The sequence below is a fragment of the Mytilus edulis genome, chromosome 8 (assembly GCF_963676685.1).
Source record: "Mytilus edulis chromosome 8, xbMytEdul2.2, whole genome shotgun sequence".
NCBI classification, from domain to species: domain Eukaryota; kingdom Metazoa; phylum Mollusca; class Bivalvia; order Mytilida; family Mytilidae; genus Mytilus; species Mytilus edulis.
This window is the reverse complement of record NC_092351.1, coordinates 46,787,211-46,805,473: the sequence shown is the minus strand read 5'-3', so window position 1 is coordinate 46,805,473 and position 18,263 is coordinate 46,787,211. Positions and strand designations below refer to the sequence as shown.

Genomic DNA, 18,263 nt, shown 5'->3' with positions numbered 1-18,263 from the left:
TTTTATACAGGAAATTTACAAAAATGACCACATTATTAATATTCATGTCAACATACAACTATTGTCAAACTAATAAAAAATTGTTATATTTTCGTGAAAATTCTTCATTACTGTTTTGAAACTGAAATACCCATAACGAGAATTAATGTTACCGTGGTAAATGTTATTATAGATACCGGAAGATACCAGCGGATTATTAAAACGCATGGCTAAAAAAGAAAAGTAACCAAACAAACAGTAGTTTACAATACACAAATTCTGACAAATTTAACGACTAACAATCATTGAAATGAACTGAACTCATACGTATTGATTGAAATCAACTGTTTTATTGACTAATATATAAGTTTAAAAATGTTTAATATAATAGTTTACTATCCCAAAATGACTTGTTGAACTTGGTGAAATCATCTGACATTTTTTGTCAGTAACATTGTATTCGAATCCGTAGCAATCATGGTTTAAAGTACAACTTCTGGCACAATTCAAACGTGACGTCACGAGGATCGCCACTATATACGCATGGGTACTTGTGTGTTCCGTCAGTTTATAATTCACATCAACTAAATCATTACCTAAAAAGAAAAAATAGAAAATTACCTTTATCGGACAAATAATAAAGGAAAAAGGGAAACCAAATTTGTATTTTTCACTTCATCATAACATTTTATTATCAATTACAAATTTTAACTAAATATGATCAAAAAGTGTATATTAATATATAGTAACCGATGAATATTTACTGCACCATATCATGCATAACTCCAGTAATTTGACAAAAACTGTCTTTTTGGGGGATTGTCCATGTTGTCGAAGCAACAAATTTCAAACATACTTCGATTGCTATTATTACAAACAAGACTAAAACGTATTACCAAAACAAATTAAAAATCAATGACAAGAATAATGGAAACAAAATATATGACACCCAAGAAGGTTAGACTAGTTTTAACATTTGTATTCATTTGCCTACTTTTGAATATTTTGGCCTCGATCATCACTAAAAAGACAATTGTTGTCTAAAAACGCATCTAGAATAGAATTGAGCAAACATGAATTAAATATATTGAATGACATAATTTTTGAACATTATATATGCAAATAAAGAAAAGTAGATACATAAAAATAGATGTTAAATTAAAGGCAACTGTAGGACTTCAACAATGCGAAAATTCATCATCGTATAGTCAGCTATAAGGACCCGACATGGAAACGTGAAATAATTCAATTGAGAAAGTAACGGACTAAATCATAACAAAACAACGAAAAACAAATAGGACAGACATGATCGAACGACAACCACTAAACTACATACTTCTGAATTTGGATAGCCACATTAAGACTTTGGCAGGGTAAAAAATGTTTGTAGACGCTCAACCCTCCCCTTAATCTGGGACGGTTTTGTAAAATGTATAACAACAAAACATAAGAGCAAACTGTAAAAATCAGTTGCAAAAGTATTAACTCATCAGATCTATACATGTCTCTTTAATTACGTTCGATCTGAACATTTTAAAATTCGATACTTGATACTAACGTAAATACCTTTATTAATAGTACTTTTGCCAATAAAATAGCATTCGTACCTAATGGGTTTGTACTAACATAAGCTCAACACATGTTGCAAGATCTGCTAGCCCTGCCGGAGTACCTGAGGTTACCGATGAGATTCGTGCTGCTTAGTCTTTATTTTTCTATGTTGTGTTTTGTGTATTATAATTTGGGTGTTTGTCTTTGTTTTTTTTTATCCACAGCGTTGTCAGAGAGTTGTGGAATATAGCTGGTTTTATGGCTAGCTAAACCGCTGGTGTATATGATAGTAGCATCAAACTACATTAAATTTAGAATGATGTGTGAACAAAACAAACATATATCATAATAGTAGGGTGCCCGGTATCGAAAAAGACGTCTAGTTAACGAGTTTAAGTTAACGGATAACATACGGCTATATGTATATGCAAACTATCGGAAAATCATTATATTTTCCAATCCTGAATGTCGTCGTAAGCTACCGTGGTCACGTTTTTCAAAATTTTGTGCTTTCTAAGGGTACCCAAAAATACCGACTCATACAAGCCATCTTCAACACGAAAAATAAAATTATTGCTTTCTGTATCATTTGTTTAAATGATACTGATAATCTAGCATAAAAATTAAATTTATCATATAACAAAAGCTGAAAAGATTTATATAATTTAAATGTAAGTATTTCATGATTTTTGTAAGACTATTTTTTTAGCTGAATTTGTCACATTTGGAACGAAAGAAAATTTATTGCGTGTAACTTTCACAAGATTTTTACTCTGATTTCATCAATAAGACATGGTTCATATGTGTGCCAAATACATTTCGTGTAATGTTAATCGGTGAGAAGAAAATAGCAAATTAAAACACAAATTTAGTGATAATTCTGCCTTGATTCAAACACGCCTTCTCTCGTGCCGTTAATCGTTTTGTAGCTTACACTATCAGGTCATTAACTAGGACAACTGTCACTTACTTCATTTCTCTGTTTAATTGTTGTATGGTCGATATGTATGTTTTGAATAGTCGAGTTATTTTGAAAATCGTTGTTTTGTTTTAGGAAATATTTGTTTTGTTGGTTTTTATATTTTTAATTGGTTTTTTTTTAATTGATTTTTTGTTGTTATTGTAATATACAAATAAAATCCTTCGGTCACGTTTCAGACCCGGAATATGGCACACAGTCCTGTTAGACTATGCCCATCAATCCCTTATCAAAGTAGGAATGAAATACGTGTGTTATATGTCTTAATAACTGAATTGCGTAGTAATATGCGAGAAATTAGCACAAACAAAAGCTTAATCGAGGGTCTGGGAACACGGAAAGATCATGTTTATTTTAGTATATTTCAAGCGTCATTTATCTAGCTAGCACTTCCAAGGACCCCAATTCTGCTCAGAAGGAGTATTCAGGTTTTGAGAATCATTTTGTACGCCCGATGAAGTAGATACCCGCACGATTTTACATGCTATTCATGTAGATAAAGAGTTCTGTGTAAAAAGGCATATAGGGTAGGGTAATAACAAAATCACAAGATACAGATGTTCTGATCTTATGCGTTCATTACTTCCCCTAAATGCAGCATACGCATGAGCTATGTTTTCAAACAGGTACTATAACTTGCACACAAGATTTTCGCCGCTATATGCCTGTCCAAGAAATGTGTAAAAGTCTCGGGTTGCCATCTGTAACATTATACCAGGCGCACATGTTTTAACATGATGCGATACAACGTCGTCCCTGTTTAGGATCGGTAAGCGCGCTGTTTTTTTAATCTTAAAGGAAAAACCAGATGATTTTTCCGATTTGTCAAACCTTTCTTATTGTGACATCGATGAATCTATGGACGCAGCTCGAGATCTTAATGTTACGCTTAATGGTCTCAAGTCAAAAATCAAAATAGATAATTGTGACCTAAACAAATTTAGCGTAATATTGGTTAAAATTGTCTGTTCTATGGTCGGGTTGTGGTCTTTTTGGTACATTCCCTATTTCCATTGTCAATTTTGCAATTTATAATTTCTCCCTTGTCAAACTTCATCCTTGTAAATTTACTTTTAAACAATATGTAATAAGAGCTTCACTCCAGACATAAATTTGATGTCTTCCCATATAGCAAAACTATACTACATTCTTCTCTTAAGTTAGGATGGGAAAAGAAGAATGACTTGTTACTTTCTATCTCGAAGGTCAGATGTCATATGAATTTCTGCAAGATTAAGTTTGCATTTGTTTCTAACAGAATCTATCATGTACAGATTTATGCCCATGTCAGGCAAATGACATTTGTCAAAATGCAAATACTCATCTGGTTGCAGTTAGAAACATTGATGACTACGAAGATGTAGATGTATAAGATTTCATTTTTCTGTTTATACCTTATGAATCATTGCTAGCTATTGAATGAAAATTAAGCAGTTCATAATCTTTTCTAAACAATAAATATAACATCTACTCAATATTGAAATCGTTAGAAATATAGTAATAATCTATCTATAGTGGGGAAAAATATGTAAAAAAAAACCCGGCCGTATGGTCTCTGACCTTGCCGTGGTTGGTGGGCTTAAACCACAGGAGACCATTCAACGTAGTAGGTAATACCAGCTTCGATCATAGTTTTATATTTGCATTTGTTCTTTTTTTCGTGTTTTTGCAATGGTGTTGTCAGCTTGTTTTTATTTTATAATGTCCCTTTGGTTTCTCATGCCTTTTTTTGTTTACAATTGTTTGTAAAATACATCTGTGCTGTACATAACCCTCTCCTTTATTTTATTTTTGGAATACTTGTAAACAGCATAGCCAATTGTTGCTCATTTAGTCATCTGTATATGTAGGATGGGGTGTTTTACCTATTTCTAATAGACGTTTTGTTTTTATAACTTTAACCCCCCTTTTTCTCCGTTTGCATTAATTTTTACTTCTGTAAAGCAAAGCTATACACAGAGCTTCATATTCAACCAAGTTTGACGTTAATGTTACACAAATTTCAAAACAAATCATTTATATATACTCTTTCACAACCAATAACAGAAGTTTGGTATTTAACTAGAAATTGACGAACACCTGACTATCAAAATACGTGAAAAACACATTTTGTTTTCGACAAATTATTAAAGTTAAGATCTAAAAAATATTTTTAGATGTTACTTGTAATGAATTAAATACAAAACTTTTTAATTTAGAATTTGAAATAGGTCAAGGTCACTGTTATATAACAGCTCTTTGAAAATTTCAAATTTGCACCCTATATGCAAAAAAGTCAATCTGAAGTCATTTTTTGGGATAAAAATATAAAATAAGTTTTAAATGTAGATACAAAAGATATATTTCTATAAATAAGTTGTTTTTATTTTGCTCCAAACGCAGATATGTAGGAGAAACCAGCTATCTAAAAGTGACTGTGCATTCTTCTGAAATTTTTGCTTTGACCTTTGACCCTGATTTAAAAAAAATGTGACCACGGCAGACAACGACGACAACGATATTTCGATTAGGTTTGTTCTCCTCTTTCCAGTGATATAAAATATAGCCGTATGTTATTCCATTAAGGCAAATCGATAAAATTTGTTGATTGGGCACCCTACTATAAGTCAAAATAGGGGTACAGCATTCATTATGTTATAATCGTCATCACTACGAAAACAAATATGTATCTAAGAAAAACAAAACGGCATAAAAAGACAAGCCCATTAGCAAAAATGAAAGACAAGAATACAAATGGCATTGACAAAAGAGACATGACATTTATTGAAGTAATTCGAAACACCAATTAAAATTGAGAATGGAAATTGGGAATGTGTCAAAGAGACAACAACAACAACCAGACCATAGAACAGACAACAACAGAAGATCACCAACAGATCTTCAATGTAGCGAGAAATTCCCGCATCTGGAGGCGTCCCTCAGCTGGCCCCTAAACAAATATATATACTAGTTCAGTGATAATGAACGCCATACTAAACTCCAAATTATACACAAGAAACTAAAATTGAAAATAATAAAAGACTAACAAAGGCCAGAGGCTCCTGACTTGGGACAGGCGCAAATACATTGACAGAGACGTTTACAGAACAATTCACTTACTTTCTTCACAGTTATTTCCCTTATATGCGATATAACAGTTACACGTGTATCCATTTATTAAATCTGTACAGGTACCATCATGCTGACATGGATTGGAACTGCATTCATCATAATCTAAGTTGTAGTTGTAAATTGAATATGATAAAGCAATAATAGTTTTTGTTAAAAAAAGATTGCAGCACAGTGACTTCGATTGGTACGTCTTACAGCTACGTTTTGAATTTATTTAAACTAATTTAAGCATGAGGATAATTAATGATCTACAAATTGTCAGTGGATATGCCTTTAATATTTGAGTCAAATCATTTTTCCTATATGCTTGATTAATTTGATATATCTGTCGATTGATCAGATAGTAAATGTAGTCCATATTGTAATACATTGGATACATGAATTTATCTAATGCTATGGACATGTATCCCTTTCCGAACCCATTGTATAATTCGTTGTATCAACGTGTGGTTACCTGTGATCTCAGTAGATCATTTGATTAATTGAAGGGTCATAACCTTTTTAGCTAACTGGATGAATCAAAATATGCTAACAGGTGTTGATGAAATTGACAACTTCGTGGAATGTTAAAAGGCAATTGAAGTTTTTTTTTTGTTTTACAAAAAAGCACATTTAGTTTTCAATTATTAGATAAACAGATTCTTACATATTTACTCGTGGATTATCGGATTTCCTAGATACTACACAGCTACTTTTGCATAGGTACTATTTCTGTACAAAATATCTGTGGTACTGAAAATTTACTTTTAATATTCAGTACTATTTTGTTAAAAAATTATTGTAATATTTAGGTACCTGTATTTTACAGTACTTGATTTGTACTTGACATTTAGGTACTGCATATGTTTGGCTACTATCGTTACATTTTCAGCATTTTGAAAGTTTTTCTATTTCAAATATCTTAAAAATATGATTTTCAAACATGGAATATTGTATTATTTCTGTAACAAAATATTCAGTACAAATCAAGTACTGTAAAATACAAGTACCTAAATATTACAATAATTTTAAAGTAAAGAAATACTGTAGTACTATATATTAAAAGTAAATTTCCAATACTACATATTTTTAGTACATAAATAGTACCTATGCAAAAGTAGCTGTGTAACTGCATGGCATTTCAAAATGCAATCAAAAACAAAAGAAGTGTCTTACAATAAAAAATACAACATACGTGATAACAAAGATGTGTTAATCACATAGTATGTGATCAATTATATTAAAACAGTACATTTTGCTTAAGTACACGGGATCAAACACATCCAAAACTGATAGAACATTTGTTATGCAATATACTTACTTTCTTCACAGTTACTTCCTGAGTATCCTTGGACACAGGTACACATGTATCCATTGATTCCATCTGTACATATTCCGCCATGCTGACATGGACTTGATGCGCATTCATCAATATCTACAAAACACATTTGAGCATTGAACATGATGTACATAGTAATAATTGATTCAAAGACCAAGGAACACTACGATTGTGACGTCTTTAGTGTAAATTATTAATTGTAATATTGTTATTTAATAAATTGCTTCAGACACGTAAATCTATAAATTCTAAGTTCCAAATATTCTGCGGCATTTCAATTTATTAATTTTCCTAATATCAAAAATTACACAGTCACTAGTGCATCCATTGATTCGATTGATACGTGTAGTCGAGATTGACATCAAATTGAACTTCAGTCACATGCATTTAGAATGTGCTCTTGCAGTGAACTTGATGTGACATATGCATAACTACTACTACTCAGCCAAAACCTACCAATTGATAATATAGCTCATTCCATATATTTCAATATTATATTCTTTTTGAAATACCCACTGATTCGCATTGAAAACTACCGGATTATAAATGTAGAAACATAACATGATCATTGAAAATTCGTCTATCTTAAGCAATTGAAAACTCGATGCACTTTTCTTTCTCATACTCGAAGGTGTTAAATGAAGTTGTTAGACCGCAACCTATATTTTCATCTTAAGTAATAAAATTGATTGAATGGCTAAAAAAAATCAGAGTAAACCACCGAGTGACGTGTGTAATTTTAAAAACATATTAATTAGCTTCAAAATTGCATTCATTATTTAAAAATTGAACTGAAAGTCAATGGTGCGCTTTTGTTATAAACACTTCAACAAGATTTTTCGTGGAATGCATATTTTTTTTGGAGGTTTCACTTACATTCGTCACAGAGAATTCCTTTGTATCCTGAATCACAAGTGCAAGTGTATCTATTGATCAAATCTGCACATGTTCCACCATTTTGACACGGAGTTGAAGCGCATTCGTCAATATCTAAAAATGAAGTACCCATTTTCTTATACATTCAGAAAAAAATATGTTTTGAAATGTGTTTAAAACATTACGCTGCATTAAACGTTATTCGTGTTATTTCATTATAATACTAAATTCATAATACTTTCCAAAATCCAAGAGAAAAAAAAACACCCTCTACAAATATAATGTTCATCCTAGAAAACTGTGTATAATCTTGATATAAAACTTAAAATGCCTATAACAATGTATAAGATGATAATTGTTTTGAAAAAATAAGATGTAACTACATACAAATATATACCCAATGACCCCATAATAATTCAATGAAAACTATTAAAATTCAAAGAGGTTTGTACGTCGTCATTATTCCACGTCATTTGTAATAAATTTTTAATCTAAAGGACATCAAACACCCCTCAATTGCATGTATTACTCCGTTTTTTTTTATTTATATATACATTGATATGATCATGTATACTGCGGAGAGGTTTATCGTGCATTTCAATGGTATTTGTAATATTGTTTTATTTCATTAAAGGACATCAAATAACGATGCCCTCTATCGCTCAGGTTTCTATTTATTTATAGATCCATGTGATCATGTTTGTTGTCGGGAGGTTCACCATGGAGAACACCTAAACAACCCTTCTTCGACCTTTTTTTTTAATTTAAATGAGACAATTCGAATTCTATTCGATATACTTCTTCAATAAATACCACAAATAAAAATACTTGGAACAATATAAATTATGATTTCAAGCACAATCAGCGCAAGCATATACTTTCATTTTATTCTAAATATATTGCATACTTTCTTCACATTGAAGTCCCGTGTATCCCAAGTTACAGGTACAAATATATCCATTGACCATATCTGCACATGTTCCACCATTTTTACATGGAAGTGAAGCACACTCATCAACATCTAAAATTAAAATGTATATGATGAAACTTAGTTGATACATGAAACGACAATTGTCAGATATAAATAGTACTGTCCGTTGTTGATAGTTGGGATGTTCTTGTTGACCTGAAAAAAATCCGACTGTAAAATGGATTTTAAAACAAAACAATGACACGAATGATTTCTGTGAACATGTATGTACAATTTTCTTTTACCCGTATCATATCTTTGTGTTGAACATATTTTGCATAAGCATAACAGTCAAAATTGTGTTCAGCATTCAGAAGTTTCGATAAACATGTTTACTTATAAGCCAACACCAGGTAGATGTATTCCAGTAGAAACACATCGTCATGAAATTCAAACTTTTAACAAGTAACTTCAAAACAAAGCATTAAAGTTTTTTTTTCTTTTATAGGATAGTTGTGGCTTTTCATCTTCATTCTCGTCGTTACTCTTATATGCAATTTGTCGCATATCAAAACATATCTCCAATGGAGTTTGATCTAATTTCAAAGCTCTTTTGATTTTTACTTCGACTTTGAGGTGAATATTTTTGTCTTTTAGCAAAATACAAAATTTTTGCTAGAAATGAATTTCAGTTCGATACTGTTGATCGTTTATTTATTTTTCAATGATGCCGGTATACTTTAAGTAGATAAAAAAGTATTGTGATTGGATTTTTGAAGATTATTCTTAAAAGTATATTGGAACACGAACATCTATGCTTTGTCTTTTGTCAAACGAATCAACCATGTTGTCATATAACGTGTCTGTTGTAACTCTTAGACAGAAGCATGTGAAAACGACAACAAAAACTGTAATCGTTTATTCACGTTTTTTTCCAGAGAATCTTTAAATATAAATAAGTTAATCGTTGATTCACCCATCAATTTTAAGTAACTGTGTTGTTTTTTGGAGTACTTTCATCAAATATTTTTTATGTCCCTTTCATGAATGTTTTTTCAGAAGTTGCACTAGGATTATATAGACAGAAATATATTACGCTCAATTGTTTACCTGAACATGTGTACGAAACTGTCATGTATTTATATTTATTTGGGCATGGGTCAATACCAATGGTTCTTGGTTCAAAGGAACAGGTCTGCTTGTTCTGACATTTTTGTGTGACCCAATCTGTTGAGTCCATGGTACAATTGAAACCACTGGAGTATGGACCATGGCCATCGGCGCACGTTGTTCCATCATTTCTCCCATATGTTGAACTAGTGATTGTCATAACTGAATACAAGGCACATGATATGGTGTCTGTATCCATGTGACAAATAGTTTGTTCAAGGCCTAAAATTAAAATTTAACAATAATTGATCTTTATCCATTCCACAGTGTATTTGTGTTTCTAGTTCCCGTATTTAATAATTTCTAGATGAAAGACAATAACAATCAAAACCAAAAAGTAAACAAAGACTCGAAAAACCAAAGGACGTTTACATCTACAGTTATAAATAATAAATAATTGACTTTTTTTTTACTTTGATCACATATCACACAGCGGCATGTGACCCCCCTATTTTTTTTCATAAAAACACAATAACTCTAAAAATAAAATTTTGAATCATCACCAAAAAGTATATAGATCTTTAGATATATTACTAAGAAGTGTTTAAAGTTTTAAGCAATAATCATAAATCGTTTTTGATATACGACGAGACATGTGAAAAAAACTTCTCTGTTTTAGTTACAAAGAACCGTAATTCAAAAATTAATAATAATAATTTCCCAAAAAAGTATACAAATCGTTTGACCATGTTTAGTTTCATGAAATTTGGATGAGTTGTTCTCAAGTTACGGTGCGACTTGTTTACGCTTGACAGACGGATAGACGAAAATCGGACGTTTCTATACCATAAATGCTCCCGTCAAAATTTTCACGGGCGTTCAAAAACAATCTTACCCAACAGAGCATATATACACTCTTAAGGTTCAGATTGATAAACAAAAGCAACCGCATGAAAAATATAAAATGACTCTTTCAATTCACCTAATTGTTACACGTGCTCTGTGTTTATCAGTGCAGTTCCTATATGATAAGAAGTATATATTTATAGATTATCGTTGGTCATCTCAACGAGATTGATTTACTCGCTTGAGCTGGTAGAGCGAAAATGAGAAAAGCAATCGAGTTGAGATGACCAATGATAATCTGTTTATCGCTATTTTACCTATGACGACGTTGTCAATTTCATGGAAGTTTCGTTAGCAACGCCACGTGGCCTCCTTAGTTTGTAGCGATAATTTTTCCATCTCAAGCGAGAAGCATGATATGAAAATTATCACAAAAAAAGATCGAAGGAAAAATGCACAAAAAAGCGATAATATATTATATTCGATTCAACATTTTCTCGGAAACAAAACATCTAGACTTTGTTATCAATAACTTGTAACATTTAAGTTTCGACGTTTAGTGCATATTAAACACATGCCGTCCAGTTGATACAATATTACATGATGTTCTTGCTACTTTATGAAAAAGAATTATTTTTTACAAGGTGTATAATTACCTAGTAAATGGTTGCAATCGATCATTTAAATTCATTTTCTAAATGCCAGAAATATTGTACCTAAGGAAAAGATTACTGTTTCTGTATTTAAAAAATCCTTTTAAACATAAGAGTCCTCAATGATCTTGAACTTCGTATGGTTTGTGCATGGTCTAAAGACTTTTCAATTCAAGAGTCACTAATGCATTACATGTAACAGAAACGAGAGTTGGCGTCCTGGTATATTTCGAATTATCTTCGTTGGACAATTTTCAGATTTGCTTTTACCATTCTGGATAGTTTGTCGTTTTCCGATAAAGAATATGTAAATGCCTTTAATAAAACTATACTAATGTTTGAATCTAAGAAAGAAATGTGTAATGTGCTATTGGTTAATACGTATCTAAAGAAATGAATCGCAATAAGATGTTATAATAATCATTGTGTTGTTATCATCATGTTCTATTTATCAACTATCAAATAAACATTGGCTAGAACCATGCAAGTATTGTTTTATGGAATGGTATTTTAAGACTTGTAAATTGGCTACTTGACAACAATATAAATATTTAGTTATACTTGAGTTTATATCTAACTATGTGTCTGTGATTTTATTAGTTAAATGAACATATGATTGATATAAAGGATTTTCATTCAGTTCATCTATTGACTATTGATCAAATTTCCAAACATTGACGATAAATGGATTCCCAATTTTAGAATGGATTGTTATCTTATTGAATTGCATTGTGTTTTTATATCATGAAATATTGATAAAATCTTTCAGTTATTGTCATTATCTGTTTTTAAAATTTATTCTATAATACTAATACACTTTTTTAATATGTTTTATAGGGATTTAATGTGATGGACTAATTTCATTCACAACATTTCAATCCAAATAATCATTTATTTTACTAATGCTATTTTAAACAGTCATTTGGACAGTCAACTTTGATCTTCTTTCATTTCTCATGACAATTATGTTCAGACATTGTATGTACATTAGTAGAATCAATTAGAGGAGTGGATTGTGTTGAATAGCAAAGTAAATACACTTGTTTAATGTTACTGGTCAATATCATTAATGTATACATTTAAAGCCAATACGTATTCTTTGTCATAATAAATTAAGAAAGTATTGACACAGATATGGGACCAAATCAATTACTCAGATAAAAGTTTAACTTCAAAAGGACGAATAATATAATAATAAAATAAAGAAAAGTTGTAATGCTGTGATAAATAGAGAATAATACATGACAAAATCCGTATCATATGCTGTATTATCCTGAGATACCAATATCAGCCCGGGGGCCTTTAGGCCCGAGGGATGATATTGGTCGAGGGTGATACGGCATGTGACATGAATTTTGCCATGTTTTATACGCTTTATCATATTTTTCAACAGGAGAGTATATATGAACTGCTTGTTGATCCCTAGCACCTGTTGGTTACCTTCAGTTCTATTGTGATGTGATAACGGGTAGGGGTATAATAAAGGGTATGACAAAGGGTATGATAAAGGGTGCGCATCGAAGTTGCGTGATATGGATTTAATCAGCAGAATATTTATCAAATACTCAAAACTTTGTATATACTTCTAAATATATGGTAAATAGCAAAAAAGTCTGACTTCAGTCATATTTGGCATACTGATATCATTTAAAATTATGCGAAGCAAAACTAATTCACAGTAAATCAAAATTGTATTGACATAGATGTGGGAAATTATCAATAACTCAGAAAGAAAAAAAAACAAATCTTCAAAGGGACAAGTAATTAAACAGAAAATCCAAAAATTTGTGATGATATCATTAAAATCAACATAGGTCCTATTGCAGTCCTTATTGGCATACTGATATGATTTAAATCTTTTAAATTATGTGAAGCAAAACTGATGAAAATGCATTAGCCGTATTTGCCACAACCTTTTTGGAAGTTTGTGTCCTCAGTGTTCATCAACTTTATACTTGTTTAGTTTTCAAATCATTCTGATCTGGGCGTCACTTATGACTATTATGTTGACGAAACGTGCGTCTGACGAATGAAATCATAATCCTGGTACCTTCGATAACTAATTATTAATGCACCACATGTTTACTAAAGTGTAAACTTATAAAAACATATTAGAAGTACCAACCAAAACGAGATAATCATATTACATTATCTCGCGTCTATTTAAGTTTTTCTTCCTTATACATGTTATAACCATGTTGAAAAAGGTGGTTTGTAAGAAACACACAGTGCTAATACAGTTCATACATTTTGAACACACAAGAGCGTAACTTGCATTATCTATAAAATGAAATACATAAGCGTCGCCCTATGGGAATGGTATTATGTTGCTGTTAAGAATGCAAAGTTTAATATTGGAAAGAGGAAATCATCACGTCTGTCATGTAATCTAGTTTGAAGTGTCTATATAACAACAAACAGAGCTTTTTGTTTATGTAGTCTTCTTCGTTTAATTTCAAGTTTAGTGTTTTATACTAAAGTTTTGATTAAATGGGAACAGGGGATCCTCGACATATCTGAAAGTGACATAATAAAACACAAACGATTTTCCTGTTAGGTTTTGAAAAGGTTTTGTATGTTTTGCTTCATATGGGTATGAACAGTTCAGCGAGAAGAAATAAACAATAAGCTGGCTGTTAACATATGAATATACTTAGCGCAATACATATATTAAATATGCTTTGCTTGTAAACAAATCCTATATTTTGCATTATCAGCGTAAGTGAATATGTTTTTTAGAGTCTCACGTAGGACGATTTTTTCTGAATTAGCACCACAAAATCCTAGGTTTTCATAAGATGAATCGCTTGGTTGCGAACTGTCAAGAATAAACAGAATATAAAAAAAATAATGTTATCATTATCATTGTTTTGTTTTGTCCTGCGATATAGATCTTTATCATAGATATGGGAAGATGTGGTATGAGTGCCAATGAGACAACTCTTCTTCCAAGTCAAAATTTATTAAAGTAAACCATTATAGGTCGAGGTACGGTCTATAGCACGGAGCGTTGGCTCACACCGAAAAACAAGCTATAAAGAGCCCCGAACAGTTACTGGTGCACAACCATTCAAACGGGAGAACCTATGGTCTAATATATATGAAAACACGAGCAACGAGAAACAATATGAACCACATCAACAAACCGACACCTACTGAACATCAGATTCCTAACTTAGGACAAGTGCAAACAATTGCAGAGGGTTTAAATGGTTATTTAATAAATAGGACTAATTGCGAATAATGTATTCTTCCGATTCATTAAGATCAATATTGTAAACAATTAAAACCGGTTTGTAAGAGTCTGATGGACTCAATAAATGCAATTTGTTTTCAAACTTTTTATCCCTTTTTCGTCCTTAAACTATTTCGATCAAGATATATAACATACAATAATGAAATCTTATTTGTACTGAATGTAAATTATTGGCGTGTCTATTTGAATAAATTATTTCAGAGGAGAAATAATGACTGAGCTTTATAATGTTGATTGAAGTTTTGTAACAGTCATTATATGTTTAAATGAAATTAAGGTATTACACATCTGTTTACCCTTCCAGAGCACATGAGATCACCTCTAGTTTTTGGTGGGGTTCTTATGTTTATTCTTAAGAGCAATTCTCTGTAAGCATCAAAGGAATCAATAGGGACTGGGAAACCATAGGTGTCCGATTTCCACCAAATTCGGCATATATGCTTCAAATATGATTATATTGAGAAAAAAAAAAAATCTTGTTTCATTTTTTTTTTTAACAGTTCTCATGTTTTATTGATAGTTTTTCACATTTGTTAGTTGATACATCAAATACCGGTACCTTATCCCGGCCTCGTTAACCGTTAGCAGTATATAATAAATTTTGTTAGTATTTGTTAGTTTAATTTGTGTTTGAAACATACATTTTTAATAATAATATAATCTGACTGATTGTTAGTCAATTACAAATAGAAAAAAAAATACAATATAAGCATATATAATTGCAAATCATTCACATTTATAATTACGTAATTTTGTACCGTATTTGACCCTTACTTTAACATCCTCATTATTGAATCAATCTACCTGACACATATTGCGTTTAGAAAAATCGTGCAGATGTCTTAATGTGATCAGATAATCGTAACTTGACGTGATTGAGGGATAATATACTTCACGTGTTAATCTTTTCGCTTTTGGATTATTATCAAAAGGTGAGATATTTTATGTTTATTATTATAGAAATATGAATTTATTATCTTTGTACATAATCTGTACCTTATTGTGTTTTGATTTAAGTTTTAGAATAGGTGTAATTTAAGGGTTTTTCTTTATGGCCGCTGAGGTGTCGATTTTTATATTTTATAATCTAACAGTTTAAAGATTTTTTTGAAATTTGCGAATTAAATTACTTTTACTTTTTTTTACACATCTGTTAACTTCAAAATATAATTCAAATTCTTTTTTAAAGATATTGTATATGTCGGCGGATTTTGTTCTTTGCTCCGACGTGTAAAATGATTTGTAAATTGAGAAACCTATCAACGTTATAATAAGATTTATGTCATTATAATGTCGGTCTCCTATTTTATATCCAAAGACTATATCTATTAAGTTTATTTTCTTACAGAAGTTTATGATATTCATTTTTTCTGTTATTTTATTCCACAAATCTTTTAAAAATTTACAGTCGATAAAAAAATGTTGATAATTGTCTCTGCATTTGCATAAAGTACACTCTGACGTATTATATATTTTCCATTTTAAAAGATTTTCTGTGTTCGGCAATATATAGCTAAATAGTTTCCATTTATATACTTTAAGTTTGTTTGTGTATATTTCTTTGTTTGTAAATGATAAGAAGTGTTTAATTTGTAATGGTTTTACGCCTAATAATTTTTGCCATTTTATTAATCCAATGTTTGGAGTTATTTTGTTTTTTAAAAAATATTGATATACGGTTTTGTTATCTAGATCTGCTAAATTTATTTCTGTTTCATTCATACTGATTATTTTTTCGTTAATATTAACGCGGGTTTTAACAGATTTATTTGTTTTCAGGATGTCTATCCAACATTTTGGAATAGCTTTTTTTAATATTGATAGTTCGGCTATCCAGTTGTGTTTTATTTCTAACTTACGCAGTATTGTCTTTTCGTTGATTTGACCGTTTTCGTCAATTATTTCATTTATATAGATTATATTGCTTCCGATCCAATTGAGCATCAATAATGGTTTATTTTTTATTTTTATGTTTTTATTACCCCATATAATTTCTTTGCGTATTTCTCTAAAGTTAGTGGGTGATTTAGTTTGACCTCCACCTTTTCGTATCCAACATTTTACAATATCCAGATAAAATTCTGGTAGTTCAGTTGTTATTTTAAGTGGTTTTAAATTTTTAAGTTCTAAATTCATTTTGAAGATAAGGAAGTTTTTCCCGTATTTATCAAAAAAGAATCTCGGAATAATTGACCAATTTTCATGTTTTGACTCCATTAGTCTTGATACCCATTTAATTTTAAGTGTGTTGAAGTAGCTGTCGATATCTATCATATTAAGTCCTCCCGTACTGTAATCTGCTATGAGAGTTGACCTTTTTAATTTATCTTGTTTACCGTTCCAGATGAAATTAAAAATTTCTTTTTCTAGGTTGTCGCTATACATTTTATTTATGACTGTCATACTTGCTAAGTATGTAAATTGTGGGATGATAAGTGATTTGATAATAAGAATTTTACCGATGATCGTAAGATGTCTTTTTTCCCAAGATTTCATGAGTTTTTTTGCTTTTTCAAACTTATTTTCCCAATTTAGTTTTGCGCATTCTGCTTTATTTGTGCCGAAATACAATCCCAACACTTTAACGGGTTTATCTGTGAATTTTATATTATCTACCTTATCTTTACAATTTTTTAGTTTTCCTATCCAAATGCCTTCCGTTTTGTTTTTATTTAATTTAAGACCAGAAAATGTGCCAAATATTTCAATTACGTTTAATGCTGCTATAATTTCATTTTTTGATTTAAGAAAAAGAGTGGTATCATCTGCTAACTGGGAAATTTTCAAATTATGTTTTGAATGGTCAAGTTTGATTTCAAAACCTTTAATGTTATAATCATTCCTTAATTTACATGCCATAATTTCGACTGCGATCACGAAGATCATGGAAGAGCAGGGGCATCCTTGACGCACCCCCCTTTTTAGACTAATTGGTGCAGAAATCCATCCATTATTGAACACTGAGCTATTTATATCAGAATATAACGTCTTGATCCAGTTAATAAATGAACTATTAAAGCCGAAATGTTCGAGAGTTTGGTACATAAAGGTCCATTTTAAGGTATCAAATGCCTTTGAAAAGTCTAGAAACAAAATTGCACCTTCAACATTAAATTTGTCGGCGTAATCTATGATGTCTTGTATTTGTCTGAGATTGAAGCCAATATATCGTTTTTTTATATATCCTGTTTGGTCTGCATTTATTATTAATTTTAGTACATTTTTTATTCTTTGAGCTAATGTGTAAGATAGTATTTTATAGTCCGAGTTTAATAAGGAGATTGGCCTATAATTTGAAAGATCTAGTGTATCATTCTTTTTGTATATAAGATTAAGAATACTTTGTCTTTGAGAAAATGGTAGCTTTTGCCTGTCGTAGCTTGTATTAAAGATGTTAACAAGGATTGGACCTAATGATTGCCAAAACTTTTTATAGAAATTTGTTGAGATACCATCTTTTCCTGGGCTTTTATTGGGTTTTAAATTGTTTACTGCTAGTGTTAGTTCATCTATTGTAACATATCCATCGCACGTCTGACTTTCATTTTTTGATAATTTATTTTTTACTTCAGTACTGTTAATATATTCCCATGATTGGGCTATGTTTTCGTTTTCTTTTGAATATAGTTTTTCGTAAAATTTCTTTTCAATTTGAAGTATTTCACTTTGATCTG

The 18,263-nt window shown here is 30.7% G+C and overlaps 1 long non-coding RNA gene across 1 annotated transcript; it reads right to left on the bottom strand.

Moving 5' to 3' along the window:
* Positions 1–392: 392 nt before the first annotated feature.
* Positions 393–7,034, bottom strand: LOC139485763 (uncharacterized). The gene is made up of 3 exons (XR_011655391.1): positions 6,921–7,034; positions 5,609–5,722; positions 393–575 (listed from the first exon to the last, which is right to left on the bottom strand). It is a non-coding gene; the product is annotated as an uncharacterized lncRNA (long non-coding RNA).
* Positions 7,035–18,263: the final 11,229 nt, after the last annotated feature.